Source organism: Mus caroli, unplaced genomic scaffold (assembly GCF_978045245.1).
Source record: "Mus caroli unplaced genomic scaffold, Mus_caroli_1 scaffold_17, whole genome shotgun sequence".
Taxonomy (NCBI): Eukaryota; Metazoa; Chordata; class Mammalia; order Rodentia; family Muridae; genus Mus; species Mus caroli.
In genome coordinates this window covers 17,486,825-17,496,508 of record NW_028227272.1, presented here as the reverse complement: position 1 = coordinate 17,496,508, position 9,684 = coordinate 17,486,825, and the positions used below count along the sequence as shown (strand labels likewise).

The 9,684-nt window shown below is 45.0% G+C and overlaps 1 pseudogene; it reads right to left on the bottom strand.

Annotated features, from left to right (window-relative positions):
• Nucleotides 1-8,197: 8,197 nt before the first annotated feature.
• Nucleotides 8,198-9,620, bottom strand: LOC110311922 (elongation factor 1-gamma pseudogene; annotated as a pseudogene).
• Nucleotides 9,621-9,684: the final 64 nt, after the last annotated feature.

The window sequence follows — 9,684 nt, the reverse complement described above, 5'->3', positions numbered from 1 at the left end:
AAGCACATGGGATTTGCTCCGCCCCGTCACGTGACACCCACTGCCCGCCCCCGTGTCCCCTCCCGAACTTTGGAACTCCCAGGCCGACCCCCTCTGAGGCTCTGGCGGTTCTTTAGTTCATTCATACTTTGCGCAAGCATTTATTGAGCGCGTGAGTGCTAAGTGAAGTGCCGGCCTGGAGCTCAGAGTGCGGAATCTAAAAAGCAGTCCTGCCCTAGTAAGTGTAGTGTGCAAATTATGCAGCCTCTGAAAATGCTATAGATTTGATCTTTGATAGACCTATTAACAAAGGAAATTCAATGTTGCACCAAAGAAACTGACGCAATCTAAAGAATCAATTTTACATTTGTTTTAAAAAAAAAAAAAGTTGCTCCTAGGGAAACGCAAAAGTCAACATGAAAACTTTGGAATAATGGAAAAAGGAATCCCAAAGCTGTATGTGTGCTGACTGTGGCTAAAGCAGGGAATCAGTTACCATAAGCTTTAAAGAGGGAAATGTCACCAGGCGGTGGCGAACCACGCCTTTAATCTCAGCATTCCAGGAGAGGCAGGTAGATCTCTGAGTTCAAGGCCAGCCTGATCTACAAAGCAAGCTCCATGACAGCCAGAGTTACAGAGAGAAGATTTCTGAGATGGTTCAATGGTTGGAGCACTGGTTGCTCTTTATTGCCTGCTCTTCAACAGGATCTGGGTTTACTTCCCATAAGACAGTTCATGTCTGTGTGTAACTCTGATTCGTTAGAATTCTGCCCTCTTTTGCCCTCTAAAGGCACCACGTATGCATGTGGTGCACAGACATGAAAGCAAAACATTCATACACATAAATGTTTAAATTTTAAAAATAGGAATATTTGAACTGGGTGGTGGTAGTCCACACCTTTAATCCCAGTACTCCAGGGGCAAAGGCAGGAGGATCTCTGTGAGTTAAGGGCTAGACTAGTGTATAGAGGTAATTCAGGACAGCTAGGGCTACACAGAGAAACCCTGTCTCAAAAAACAAAAAAATAGCCAGGCTGTGGTGGCACACACCTTTAATCCCAGCACTTGGGAGATAGAGGCAGGTGGATTTCTGAGTTTGAGGCCAGCCTGGTCTAGAGAGTGAGTTCTAGGACAGCCAGGGCTACACAGAGAAACCCTGTCTCGAAAAACCAAAAAAAAAAAAAAAAAAAAAAGAGCTGTACTCTATTGAACTGAGCATTTAGTTAGGTAGTAGAGCCTTTCCCATTGGTCTTTCTCCCTCTCACATGCTACCTCCTGGCATGCATTATATCACAGAATTGGTGACCTAAGTGAGGGGGGCAATAATGTAAACTTCATTGCTGTGCTACCAAGAAAGCAAGGCTACAAGGTGGGCAAACGCAGGCACAAGGATCCTCTAGATAGCTGGAGTCCTCAGTGGTCAAGTGCTTTCCCAGCATTTGGGAGACCTTGGGTTCAATATGCAGTAATAGAAAACAACCAGTCCAAAAGAAATCACCATAATCTGTAGCTGGGGAGACAGCTCAGGTAAAAATTGAGCATGTGCCAGGTAGTGGTAGCCCACGCCTTTAATCCCAGCACTTGGGAGGCAGAGGCAGGCGGATTTCTGAGTTCAAGGCCAGGACAGCCAGAGCTACACAGAGAAACCCTGTCTCAAAAAACCAAAAAAAAAAAAAAAAAAAAAAAAAAAAGAAAGAAAGAAAAAAAATCGAGCATGTGATGGTACACATCTTTAGTCCCAGCACTTGGGAAGCAGAGGCAGGCTCTTAAGAGTTCAAGGAAAAGCCGGGCGTGGTGGCGCACGCCTTTAATCCCAGCACTCGGGAGGTAGAGGCAGGCGGATTTCTGAGTTCGAGGCCAGCCTGGTCTACAAAGTGAGTTCCAGGACAGCCAGGGCTATACAGAGAAACCCTGTCTCGAAAAACCAAAAAAAAAAAAAAAAAAAAAAAAAGAGTTCAAGGAAAGCCTGGTCTACAAATACAAATTGAGAGTTCCAGGACAGCCAGGGCTATACAGAGAAACCCTGTCTCGAAAAACCAAAAAACACTAAATCTGAATCTGCTCCCCAAGACCCACATTAAAAGCTGGCCAGGGGGCTGGAGAGATGGCTCAGGGGTTAAGAGCACTGACTGCTCTTCCAGAGGTCCTGAGTTCAATTCCCAGCAACCACATAGTGCTTACAACCATCTATAATGTGATCTGAGCTACAGTACACTTATAAGTAAAATAAATAAATCTTTAAAAACAAAAACAAATAAATTCTGACCAGGACTTGTAATTCCAGCACCAAGAAAGTTGAGAGAAGGCAAGATGCCCAGGGATTTGCAAACCAGCCAATCTACCTGAATCAGGTGCACTGCATATTTATGAGAGATTTCTCTAAAATAGGAAGGTTGACAGCTCCCCAGGGAAACACCAATTGCCCTTTAGCCTCTTCATGCACACATATACATGTACAATTCCCCAGTACAAATATCTGTGCACACACACACACACACACACACACACACACACACAGGGGATGAGGGCATTAGAAAACTAAATTATCACTCTAAAGATCTGAGCAACAGTTTTGAAGAAATAAAACAAAATATACACTTGTGGAATGAACCAAGGTAAACCTGCAGAGTGTTTTGTAACTTTCTGCTGTACTCATTGAGGCCTGTCCTTCTCTGCTGGCTCTTTTTCCTAAACAAACTAGTAAATAAAAATCAATTACTGCCATGTATCTGATAACTCTCTCAGTTCATTAACCAGAAACTGCTCTTGAACTTTTTTTTTTTTTTTGGTTTTTTGAGACAGGGTTTCTCTGTATAGCCCTGGCTGTCCTGGAACTCACTTTGTAGATCAGGCTGGCCTCGAACTCAGAAATCCGCCTGCCTCTGCCTCCCAAGTGCTGGGATTAAAGGCGTGCACCACCACTGCCCTTTTTTTTTTTTAAACATCTGTTTTTTTTTTTAAGATTTATTTATTTATTTTATGTATATGAATACACTGTAGCTGTAATTGTGAGCCTTCATGTGGTTGTTGGGAATTAAATTCTGGACCTCTGCTTGCTCCAGTCGACCCCACTAGCTCCAGTACACTGTAGCTGTCTTCAGACTCACCAGAAGAGGGCATCAGATCTCATTACTGGTGGTTGTGAGCCACCATGTGGATGTTGGGATTTGAACTCAGGACCTTTGGAAGGTCCTTTGGAAGCAGTCAGTGCTCTTACCTGCTGAGCCATCTCGCCAGCCCCAGAAACCATTCTTAATCTTGATTGGCTAAGTATATAGTCCAGGGAAAGGGATGGAAGGAAATTAAGCTAGACATTCAGGCTCAGCCAGGCGTGGTGGCGCACGCCTTTAATCCCAGCACTTGGGAGGCAGAGGCAGGTGGATTTCTGAGTTTGAGGCCAGCCTGGTCTACAAAGTGAGTTCCAGGACAGCCAGGACTGCACAGAGAAACCCTGTCTCAAAAATTCAGACTCAAGCCAGGTCTAAAAGAGTTTTGCTAAGAGCTCTCCCTGAGGACTGCTGATGAGAGTAGGTAAGTAACCATCTGTTTGGATGAAGCTCTGGGTGTCAGCCAGAGCCGGAGCAGAAGTGGGAGGTGAAGGGGAGAAGAAAGTTGTGTGGGCTTTACAAATAAATTTATTACCACTTTGGCTCCAGGGCTTGACTTCAGGTCTCTAGATTTGTATGGGTAAGCATTACATACTGAGTCATCTCACCAGCCCTAGCTTTTGGGTTGACCTAAGATCAAGAGGACTTGATTTTGTTAAATGTTTATTTTGTTTTTCTTGTGTGTTTTGCCTGTATGTATGTATGTATGTATGTATGTATGTATGAGCCATATACATATCTGGTGCCCCAGGAAGTCCTGAAGAGGACTTTGTATTTTCTGGAACTGGGACCAAGTACTCAAATATATGAGCCTATGGAGCTCTCCTCATTTCAAAACCATCACAGTGAACAACAACACATCTGGGATAATGTTGGGGGGTCCATTATTAAGAACCAATGATGGTCATTCTGGGAATATGTGTGGGGGCGTTAGAATGTGAATGTTTTATAGGTAGTACCTACCTTATTTTAAGAAGTTCAGAGCCGGGCGTGGTGGCGCACGCCTTTAATCCCAGCACTCGGGAGGCAGAGGCAGGAGGATTTCTGAGTTCGAGGCCAGCCTGGTCTACAAAGTGAGTTCCAGGACAGCCCGGGCTATACAGAGAAACCCTGTCTCGAAAAACCAAAAAAAAAAAAAAAAAAGAAGTTCAAAGCTGGGGGCTGGTGAGATGGCTCAGCGGGTAAGAGCACTGACTGCTCTTCCAAAGGTCCTGAGTTCAAATCACAGCAACCACATGGTGACTCACAACCATCCGTAACGAGATCTGACGCCCTCTTCTGGAGTGTCTGAAGACAGCTACAGTGTACTTACATAAAATAAATAAATAAATAAATAAGAAGTTCAAAGCTGGGCGTGGTGGCGCATGCCTTTAATCCCAGCTCCCGGGAGGAAGAGGCAGGCGGATTTCTGAGTTTGAGGCCAGCCTGGTCTACAGAGTGAGTTCCAGGACTGCCAGGAGCCAGGACTATACAGAGAAACCCTGTCTCGGAAAACCTAAAAAAAAAAAAAAAAAAAAGGAATGGTTTCTGGAAACAAATAGCTTTTCCTCCCATTTGCTTCTGCTACTCCAAGCTACATCCTGCCTTTTTTGTTTCTACATGTCCATCTTTCTCCTACTCCCAGACTCCCCTGCCCAATCCAGGTACTTTTTCTCTTGGGGAGAGGTATTATTGGGCACTGAATCTAGGGCCTTGTACTTTCAAAGGCAAATACTCCACTGAGCCACATTCTCAGTCTTCTTTCTTGGGAGGATGGAGAGGAGGGGGTTTCTCTATGTATTTTTATTTTTTTATTATTTTTTTTATTTTTATGGGGGGGGTGAGACAGGGTTTCTCTGTGTAGCCCTGGCTGTCCTGGAACTCACTCAGTAGACCAAGCTGGTCTCGAACTCAGAAATCTGCCTGCCTCTGCCTCCCAAGTGCTGGGATTAAAGGCGTGCACCACCAGTTTTTTTTTTTTTTTTGCTTTTGAGACAAGATCTCACTATGTAGCCCAATGTGCCTTTGGACACAAGCCAGTAGTGAACTTTCTATCAGACTCACAAGTAGCTGAGGTTACAGGCCTATAGCACCTGACTCTGGCCTTAGGCCATCTCAGTGGTACCAAGTACCTCTGTTCACATTCCAGCACAACACTGGTCACAACACAAACAAAATTGTTTTCATGTGACTTTCTGTTGGGTAGTTCAGGGGATGGGGACAAGATTTCACCCTATAGACCAGACTCACTTTGAAACCTTTTATGAGCTGGGCATGGTGTAGCTCGCCTTTAATCCCAGCACTTGGGAGGTAGAGGCAGGCGGATTTCTGAGTTCGAGGACAGCCTGGTCTACAGAGTGAGTTCCAGGACAGCCAGGGCTACACAGAGAAACCCTGTCTGGAAAAAAAAAAGAAAGGAAGGAAGGAAGAAAGCAAGCAAGCAAGCAAGCAAGCTCTTATGCCTCAGCTTTCTGAGTGCTGGGATTACACGTATAAGCCATCACACCTGGTTTATGCTTATTTAAAACACTTTTATTTTAATTATATTTGTTTTGTGTGGGGGGCAGGGTCAGCAGACAACTGCTAGTAGTTGGCTCTCTATCTTATAGGTCCAGAGAAGGTCAAATCAGGTTTGCTTAAGCTTTACTTACTTGCTGGTCCTGGTTTTTGTTTAGTTTTCTTTCTTTCTTTTTTTTTTAATTGGATATTTTCTTTATTTACATATCAAATGTAAACCCTTTCCTGGTTTCCCCTCTGGTTTCCCCCTATCCCTTCCCCCCTTCCCCTGCTCACCAACCCACCCACTCCTGCTTCCTGGCCCTGGCATTGGTTTTTTTGTTTTCTTGAGACAGGGTCTCTTATAGCTCAGACTGGTCTCAAATTCAGTTTGTAGGCAAGGATGACTGCTTCTATGTATGTACCACCTCACCCAATTTATGCAATGGTGGGGATTGACCCCAGGGATCCATGCATGCAAGAAAAGCACTCTACATTTGGATACACCACTGGCCCCCACATCAACCCCCAGACTTCTTTTTTGAGACAAGGTCTGAGTATGCAAATATGCAACCAGGCTGGTCTGGAAAGCAGAGGTCAGTCTGTTTCTGCCTCCCAGTGCCCTAACTGATCTTATTGTTACTACATCTAGAAATCCAGTAAGGCACTAATTAGATCACTATCAGACAATAACAGAGGCTCTTTTAGACAACAGTTATATTGAAGGGGCACAACAGACTTACTGATATCCAAGGATTAAACCTTTCACACATGGGGCCAAGTGAGAGCAAGGTGATGGATGACTGAGGAGACCTAAAGTTGCTGATGCTTTCTCAGCTAAGATTCTGAGTTACAGGGATGATGGGAGATGGTTCAGTGGTTCAAAGAACTGGTTCCTCTTCCAGATGACCTGGATCTGAGTCCTTAAACCAATAGAACAGCTTATAATCTAGCTCTGTAATCTAGTTCCAGGAGACCTGACAACCTCTGACCACTACACACACACCCAAACAAAACATCCATACACAAAATTGAAAAAAAAAAAAAATCAAGTGTTGTCATGCACACCTTTAATCGCAGTACTGAAGAGACCCAGACAGTCTCTGAGAATTTGAGCCTGGTCTATATAGGGAGTTCCAGGACAGGACTATATAGAGATGCTACCTCAACAAAACAAAACAAACAAACAAAAAAACTACACACACATACCAAGGAGGCCAAGTTTTAAATCCTAGAGACATATTACCATAGTGACTAAGGGCATGAGATATACCCAGATCCCAATCCTAGTCTCTTTTTTTTTTTTTTTTTTTTTTTTTTTTTTTTTTTTTTAAACAATTATTTATTTTATGTATATAAGTACACTGTAGCTGTCTTCAGACAGACCAGAAGAGGGCGTCAGATCTCATTACGGATGGTTGTGAGCCACCATGTGGTTGCTGGGATTTGAACTCTGGACCTTCGGAAGAGCAGTCGGGTGCTCTTACCCACTGAGCCATCTCACCAGCCCCCAATCCTAGTCTCTTACCTCTCATGAGACAATGAGCATGTTATCAACCTCTCCCAAATTATTCTCACCTCTGAAATTGCAACAGCCTCAGAAACACAAACAAGTTATTCTTCCAACATGTATTGCATTTACTTAGTACTAGACAGTAGTCAGAGGTTAAGTGCTGGATAAACATTACCTATGATTGTTTGGTGGGACCATGTGCTATGCCCACTGTTAGACATACACACATCTGCAGGACATCAGGCCCCAGAGTAGTGGATTTACACTTGTACTAGCTGTAAACTTTGTACTAGTGCTTTCAACTTGTACGTGTGCTGCCCATCAGGAGCAATTGCCTTCCCAGGAGTAGGCCGCTCCTCATCCCTATCACTCTGAGGTCAAAGTCAAGCAAAGATGCTAACATGACCAGATCTCTCAAGCAGCAGCCTGAAAGGAGTTCTCGGGATATATCAAGTCAGAAAGGAGTGGGACTTCACAGTCTTGGGCGCCTTTGAGCCAAGGTCAGAAGATGGGCACGGAGGAGTCCACAAAATCCTTCCAAGGTTACTTGTAAGAGTTGATGTACAGGTCCTGGAGAGATGGCTCAAAGGTGCACTGGCTGCTCTTCCAGAGGCCCTGAGTCGTTCCCAGCAACTACACGGTGCTTCACAACCATCTGTAATGGGATCCGATGCCCTCTTCTGGTGTGTTTGAAGAGAGTGACAGTGTACTCACATATATTAAATAATTTTTTTAAAAAGTTTATGTGCAAATATAAATGAATGCTCTAGAATGTTGTTTAAAGCTGGATGTGTGGTACGTGGCCTTTAATCTTAACATTCTGACATGAAGGCAGAAGTATCAATTTCAAGGTCAGACTTATATACTTAGAAAGTAAAAGACCTTTATCAGCAGGGCAGTAGTGGTGCATGGCTTTAATCCCAGCACCTGGGAGGCAGAAACAGGAAGATCTGAGGCCAGACTGGTCTATAGATCGAGTTCCAGGACAGCCAGGGCTACACAAAGAAACCCTGTCTCAAAAAACCAAAAAAAAAAATCTTTCAACTTTTTTTTTTCCCAATGTTCAGTTTCCTTTAATGAGCCCCATCTCCGTTGAGGGGGCTAGGCGACTGGCAAGACTTGTTCACTTGAAGAGCTTGCCTTGATTGACAGCTTTGCCCATGTGCTGGAAGAGTATTCTCAAACCAGGGTCTGGGTCTCCTCGCTCCCAGGATCCAGTTTCCTCAATGTATAGGACTCATAGTTCACCTGCCAATCTGGACTCATCAGAAAGGCAAGCTCTTGGCCTCGGAAGACCCAAACACCAGAAATGGAGCTGCTGTTGTTGGTTCCAAAGAGGATAACACTAGCAAAGGCATTCTTCCTTAGTTTGTCCAATTGCTGAAACATCCCAGTGATGAGGTTGCAACTCATGAAGGTCTGGGTAAGCTCTTTAGGGAAGCGGTACTCAACATACCACAGGGACCAGCCATCTTTATCAAAGTGCTCAAAAATATGGCAGTGCCACAGAGAGGGTGTCATTGGAGTACTTACGCTTAAACTCATCCAACACAAAGGTACTCTTGGGCAGGTGAGCAAAAGGTCTTTGGCCTTGGGCTCAGCAGCCAGTGCCTGTTCACACTCATCCATCTCTTCCTCAGGAGCTGGGGCAGCTGCCTTTTTTTCCTCCTTCTGCTCAGCCTGGGGTTTGTTTTTCCTCTTGTGAACCCTTTTCTTTCCTTGGGGTATCTCTTTTAGGCTGGCTCTCTGCAAACTTCTTAGCATCAAACTGGGCCATCTTCTCACACAGCTTCACCTCCCACAAGATAGCCCTGAACTGGGGCTGGCTAATGCAGGTAAGGAACCACATGTTGGTATTGGGGAAGGCCTGTGATATCAGCCAGTGTCACTCGCTCGCCCACCAGAAAAGTCCGAGTCTTCAAGTGAGTGTCCAGCAGCCCCAGGATTCGCTTCACCTCCTCTTTTGCATTTTCAGTGGCCTGTTTGTTGTGGTGCATAATGCCCAAGGTGGGGAACACCCAGGTACTAGCTGGAGGAACGATGTCACTGACCCACTGCACCACCTGAGCTGCTGCCTCTGGCATACTTCCTCACAGCTCCTCAGTGCTTATATAATAGGCAATGGCATTGCTCTCAAACACACAGAATACATCATCACCCTCAAATGCTGGAACCTTGCCGTCAGGAAATTTCTGGAGAAATTCGGGGGTGCAGCCAAAGTGGAAGTGGAGTGGTGGGGAGAGCATGCAGACCTGAGCCCCGCTGTACTGAGCAGTGTTGAGGGCCTTGAAGGCCCTCCAGTTTTCAGGGTATGTGTACAGGGTCCCAGCCGCCATTGTAATTCCGCAGAGAAAAGCAAATCTTTCAATTCTTTTACCAGTGTTTTTCCCCCCAAGACAGAGTTTTTCTGTGTAGCCTTGGCTGTCCTGGAACTCACTTTTGTAGACCAGGCTGGCCTCAAACTCAGAAATCCGCCTGCCTCTGCCTTGAAAGTGCTGCGATTAAAGGCGTGCGCCACCACGGCCAGCTACCTTTCAACTTCTTATGGACTTTAGTGAGCTTAGTTTCTTTTAGGCTCAGTGTTACGCTGAACGGTGCTTCCTCACATCT